Raw genomic sequence first — 6,817 nt, forward strand, 5'->3', positions numbered from 1 at the left:
TCCAAAAACCAGGCCATGAAAATCTTAGTGAAGGAGAAACAATTCAGAAAAGCCAGGTGAGGGTGGTTACATAACTCAGGGAATGTAATCACTGTCACTCTAATCAGTGGCATCTGTAGAAACGGTTGACTTGATGTCTGCTTTGCTGTGTATATTCTCAAAAACAACAATGAAATAAAACTATGTTTTAAAAAACCTTTGGGGATCACAACAGAATATGATCTGATTTGCCTGCTTTGGACACGTCATCAGGAGGGCCCAATCGATAGAGGAGGACGTGATGATGGGTAAAGTAGAGGGCCAGCAAGGGGAAGAGAGACCCTTGGTGAGATGGATTAGCACACCAGCCATAATGGACACGGCCAAGCGGGTGATTGTGAGGATGATGTTTTTGGGCTGGGCAATGTTTGCTTCTGTTGCATATAAAGTCATCACCAGCTGGGGTCAACTCAATGTCAATGCTAGCTACCCCACACACACACACTCCTTTTATCTATCTAGCTTATCTACCTACCTGCCTACCTATATCTATTTATCTATACCAATTCATCCATCCATCTGTGCCCCTACTTACCTATCTACATCTCCCTCCCTCCCTCCCTCCATCCATCCATCTATTCATCTGTTTACCCACCTACTTACCTACCTAAATTTATCTATCTACAGCCATCCATCCACCCACCTACATACATCTATCTATCTATCTATCTATCTATCTATCTATCTATCTATCTATCTATCTATCTACCTACCTACCTACCTACCTACCTACCTACCTACCTACCTATTTATCTCTACCTACCTACATCTATTTATCTAGATCCATCCATCCACCTATCTATATGCCATCTACCTTTCATCACTTCTGGCCTAGATTACTGTATTCACACCTATATTGAATCTGTTAAACTCCCTTTAAAAAACAAAGCTAGAACTCTTTACAAAAAGGCACTTAAAAACATTGCCTTTTAAACATGATCCAAATTGTATTTCTTTTTTCCTAAATCTGTTTAATTGCTTAATTCCCATATAATCTCTTATCCTCTTCTCCCCGCCCCCTCCAAATTATAAAGATTATATATATATATACATACACAAGTACACACTCAAGCACCTTTCTCATTAGTTTTAACCATTATTACCATGTTCCAACTGTGATGGTATCAGGTCCTTATGAAATGATCCTTTCTAAGTCATCAGTGTCTGCGAGAGCCAGAGCGGTGTTAACGCATTTGATGATCCCCAGAGAGCCGTGTTTCATTTTCACATCGCTGAAGTCTCTCCCCAGTGTGTTCGGGTAAGCTCCGTTCTGGCTCACCAGAACCAAGGTCCTCCTGGTCCTCCTGGAGCGGTCACTTTGTGCCTGACTACCCGGCATCCACTTTCCACAAGGAAAATCCTCAGGGGGTGGAGGTAACGATGGGAGCAGGTTGCTCTAGCTCACTGCTTCCCTCCTTAATGAAGCACTCAAGGAAGGGACACAGACATACGAATATGAGAGAGGAGTAAAACATCGGGCCTGGATGCCTTCCCTGAGCTAAGTATAGAATTGGAGGAGGGAAGGGTGATGAAAAGACTTGGACCTACCCCCAAACTTGCCTTCCTTAGCTTCTCCCGCCCTGCTCCCCCCACCTTTTTTGTGGGGTGGTATTTTGGAAACCATAGGGAATAAATATTCCTATTTCCTAGAAAAAAGTTTCCCTTAAAAACACCACCACCACTACCAAAAAATATTTTATAGTGGGATAGAGCCCAATAAGGAACCCTAGAAGCATAATGGATCATGTGTTTGGCTGCCAACTGCAAGGTCAGCAGATCAAAACCACCAGCTGTAAAGATGAGGCTGGCTGTTGTTGGAAAGACTGACAGCCTTTAAAACCCCACAGAGGCAGTTTTACTCTGTCCTGTAGGTTAGAATGGATTTAGTGGCAGTGATTTAAAAAAAAAATTTTTTTTAACATTCACAGCAGTCGATGCACCCACCTGCCTTTCTTCTGCAATGCCTCTAGGTTGCTTTGAACCATCACCCTTTAGGTTCGAAAAGTCAAGTGCAAACTGTTTGTTTCCCCCCTCCCGCCCCCACCTTCATAGACTCTACACAAAAAGAGGCCAATGAATTTAACCTCCACTAGCTGCAACATCCAATATGTTTTTGAGGTTTCCCCCTTGCCCATCCGTTCCCTACCGTGTGGCGAGTGCGGTCCTGTGCAAAGGATGGATGGGCCAGTGCTGTCCTCTGGTGCAGATTTTTTTTTTCTTCCCCTCTCTCCCACCCTCCCTCCCCCCTGTCCCCTTGATAATTTATAAATTCTTTTTTTTTTCCATGTCTTACACTGACTGCAATCTCATTTCACCCACTTTTCTGCTGCGAGGGGGGCCTTATATCGATTATTGTGATCAGTTACTCTCCCCTTCCCTTCCTTTCTCCTCCTAGAATCACTGCTCCGCATATTGGTTCTGAGGGGTGTATCTGTTCTGGATCCCCTGTGTCGAGAGCTCTTATCTGTACCAGTATACATGTTCTTGTCTAGCCAGATTTGTAAGATAGAATTGGGATCATGGTGGTTGGGGGGTGGGGGCAGGTAGTAAGCATTAAAGAACTAGAGGGAGGTTGTGTATTTTGTTGGTACTATACTGCACCCTGACTGCCTCATCTCTTCCTTTTGGCCCTTCTGACAAGGGGGGGTCCAATTGATTACTGATGGGCTTTGGGTCTCCACTCGGCCCTTCCCCTCATTCCCATTGATATGATTTTTGTTTGTTTGTTTTATTCTGGGTCTTTGATGCCTGATACCTGATCCCGTGGACACCTCATGGTCACACAGGCTGGCGTGCTTCTTCCATGTGGGCTTTGTTGCTTCTCATCGTGATGGCCGCCTTTAAGACCCCAGACGCTGCTGTATCTTTTCGGGTGCCAATTCTTTTCCTTGAGTTTCAGAGGGAGCTACTCTTCCCCTTCCCTGAAGGGCGGAGTCTCCCCTCACCTATGTTGTTGGTAGGTGCCATCGAGGTGTTCGGACTCCTGTTGACCCTGTGCCCGAGGAAGTACCTCCAGTCCTGCGTCATCCTCATGCTTGTTCTTATATGAGAGGGAGCCCACCAATGTAGCCCCTGTGTCCACCCGTCGGGTCAAGGATCATCCTCTTTCCCCACTGCCCCTCTAGTCTCCCAAGCATGATATCCTCACCTACGGGAAAATGAAATGGGTTAGATCTGCCACCTCCGGCCTAGGTGGAAGGAGTTTGGAGTTGGGCCAACTCCCTGCAGCCTTTGCCCTCAATTGCAAACAGAATGCAGTGCCTCTTAGCTCAGGCATTTTTTTCGCCCTGCTGCTCAGGAGTTTACACAAGCACAGCATTGGGAAATACTGCTGGCTGGAAGGGGAGCCAAAGGCAAAGGACAAGCCAACTGCTGAGCTGGAGACGGGGTTGCGGTGCCTTTAGCTCTGAGGTCCGAATTAGAGTCTAGATCCAGTTCTGCCAGTTTTCAAGTGCGGGGCCCTTGTGGTTAATGGCGGGCCCAGCAGAAGCTCTCGCTACATCACTGTCAAGGTCCACAGACCTTGTCTTTGGCGCCCCATTTCCTCATCTTGAAAATTAGTGGGTGAGACCCCCATGGCCCAAGACCCGTTCTTCTTGGCAGGCCGACCGATGAGCTAATGATTGAGATTCATTTTCTAATAAGCACACACCCGAAAGAGTGCTGTGATGTGGGAGGAACACGTTGGGAACGAAAGGCTTTGGACATGCAGACGTTGTTGACTGGATGCCTGAGCGGCTCTCTCCCGTCGTTTGGACATGTTGTCAGAAGAGACCAGTCCCTGGAAAAGGCCAGCACGGTCGGTAGAGTAGAAGGGCAGCGGAAAAGAAAACCCTCCATGAGATGGATCGACACAATGTTGGCAGCATCAGGCTCTACTATAACAACCACTGTGAGGGCGCTGCAGGACGGGGCAGTGTTTCCCTGTTTCAATGGGGTTGCGATGAGTCCCAGCCAACTTGACAGCCCCTAATAACAACAACAACAATGATGGTGCGTGTTCTCAACAAGAGCATCCAAAAGCGTGTTGTGGTCCTCAAGCTAGGCCTGACATGGAAGAGGGGAGTAACTTACGTTGTGCCCCTTCTTCCCTCCCTCCATCTTCCTGTTATCATTCTCATCCTTTCCTCTTTCCCGTCTGTCCTCCAAGGCTTTTCTAACTCGATTCCCCCTTTTTGAACATACAGAGAATTAGAGTCGTTTGTCTTTAGAGGGTAGAGGGGGTCAGTGTTTCTGAGCAGAGAGTTTCAAGCCAGGTCGGAGAACAAAAGAGTAGCCAAGCATGAGGTCACGGTGTTGATTAAGTGAGTTCCCCAGAAGCAGGCTGTGCCCTCCGGAATGCTGTTCGCCAGCTTCTGGGCCACAGTTCACTCCTCTTGCCAAATCTGGAATTGTGTGAAAAATAGCCTTAATATCCAAGGAGGAAAGCACTAAGCCCCTCCCTTGCTTCCAATATGCTTATTTTCTTGGTTTTGGAATATTGAACTGCTGATGTGTAGGACTGATAACCAGAGACAGCAGTTCGAACCCACGGGCCACTCTGAGGGAGAAAGATGAGGCTATCTGCTGCTATAATGATATACAGCCTTGGAAACCCAGGGGGATGGCTCTACTCTGTCTCACAGGGTTGCTATGAGTCAGAATTGGCTTGGTGGCAGTGCGTTTAGTTTTGAATTTGAAGCCTGGTTTTGGTTGTACTAGATCTTCCACCTCACCACCCGTATGCCATATTGTGGTATCGCGGTGACCTGTGTGTCGCTGTGATGCTGGAAGCGATGCCATCAGTATTTTAAATCCCAGCAGGCCCATCCATGGCAGACAGGTATCAGACAGATTTTTTTTCATCGTTTAGCTGAAAACCTTATAGATCACCACAAGGTATTTTTCAGTAAAGTGCTGGAAGATGACGCCCCTTCCTAGAAATCAGTCCAAGGGCATCGTGGCCAAAACAATGGATTCAGACATAGCAAGAATTATGAAGGTGGCATGGGACTTGGCAACATTTCTCCTGTCTCAGCGTCACTATGAGCCAGAGCCAACTCGAGGGCAACTAGCAAGAGCAGTCACAGATGAAATGGCCAAAGTCTGCCCGAAGTGACTCAGGCAGAAACTGAAAGTCTCGATAGACCGAAACAAGTGCAGAGCTCGAATCAGTAACTCAAAACTTCCCAACAGAGAAAAGCCCGGGACTGGATGGGCTCTCTGGATAATTCCACAAAAACATTTAGAGCAGAAGCAACACCAGCACTTCCCAGCCTCCTGCAGAAATCAGAGGAGGAGGGAGGCTGTCTTAACTAACCCCATAAGGCCAGCATGATCTTGATACCAAAGCCAGAGATGGAAAGGATAAGCAAAGAAAATTACAGTCCAATATTCCCTTAGAATGTAAACATGAACATCCTCAACAAAAGACTGGCAAACAGAATTCAGCAGCACATTGAAAGGATTCTACACCACACCCAAGTAGCATTGATGGTGGGAATGCAAGGGTAGTTCAACATACGAACATCAATCAATATATTACCATAAGCATCACGTTAATAGAAGAAAAAGGGGGCGGAGAACCACATGATCTTCCCAATTGATGCAGGAAAAAAAAAATTCTTGAAGAAATTTGACACCCTTCCATGATGAAATACAAAGAATTAGCAAAAGAGAGAAACTTTCTTAACCTAATTAAGGATGCGTATGAGAAACCCACAGCTAACATTCTACTCCGTGGTTAAACATTGGAAGTGTTTTGCCTAAGACCGAGGATGAGACAAGGATGCCCACTTTCACTATTTCCTTTCAACATAGTTCTGGAAATTCTAGCCAGGGCAATTTAAAAAGGGGAAGGTGTAGAAGGGGTTTTTTTGTGTTTTTTTTTTTTTAAGTTAGAAAGCTACCACTCCTATCAATCTATAGTACTGTGATGACTTGGGTGTTGATGTGATGCTGGAAGCTATACGACCAGTATTTCAAATATCAGCAGGGTTACTCATGGTAGAGAGGTTTCAGTGGAGCTTCTAGACTAAGACAGACTAGAAAGAAGGAAGAGGGGATCCCCTTCTAAATTAGTTACTGAAAGTCTTAGAAACAGTAGTGTCACATTGTCTCATACGTTCCAGAAGATGAGCTCCCCAAGTTGGAAGACACAGCAAATACAACCTGAGGAAGAGCTGCTTCCTCATCCACGAATAATCGCAATGTGGAATGTAGGCTTGATGTTCAAACCTGGGAAAATGGAAAGTTGTCCAAAAAAAGAGGAAAGCTGTCAAAAATGAATTGGGATCTATAAAGATTGATATCCTAAGCAGTAGGGAGCTAGAATGGATTGGTATTGACCAGCCATTTTAAATCTGACAATCATATGGCTTAGTGTACCGGGAACAACAAATCAAAGAGGAGTGGCACTGCATTCATTACTATAAAGAATATTTCAATATCTATCCTGAAGTCCAAGACTGGCAGTGATAGGATAATATTCATATGCCTACAAAGAAGAGCAGTCAATAGAATGCTTATTTATCTATCTATTTATTTATTTATTTATCATTTTAATAGAGGTTCATACAACTCTTATCACAATCCATGCATACAGCAAGTGTGTAAAGCACATTTGTACATTCATTGCCCTCATCATTCTCAAAACATTTGCTTTCCACCTAAGCCCCTGGTGTCAGCTCCTCATTTTTCCCCTCCTTCTCTGCTCCCCCCTCCCTCATGAACCCTTGATAATTTATAAATTATTATTTTGTCATATCTTGCACTGTCTGATGTCTCCCTTCACCCACTT

This window comes from Echinops telfairi, unplaced genomic scaffold (assembly GCF_000313985.2).
Source record: "Echinops telfairi isolate 266 unplaced genomic scaffold, ASM31398v2 ScPeMD7_5;HRSCAF=22, whole genome shotgun sequence".
NCBI classification, from domain to species: domain Eukaryota; kingdom Metazoa; phylum Chordata; class Mammalia; order Afrosoricida; family Tenrecidae; genus Echinops; species Echinops telfairi.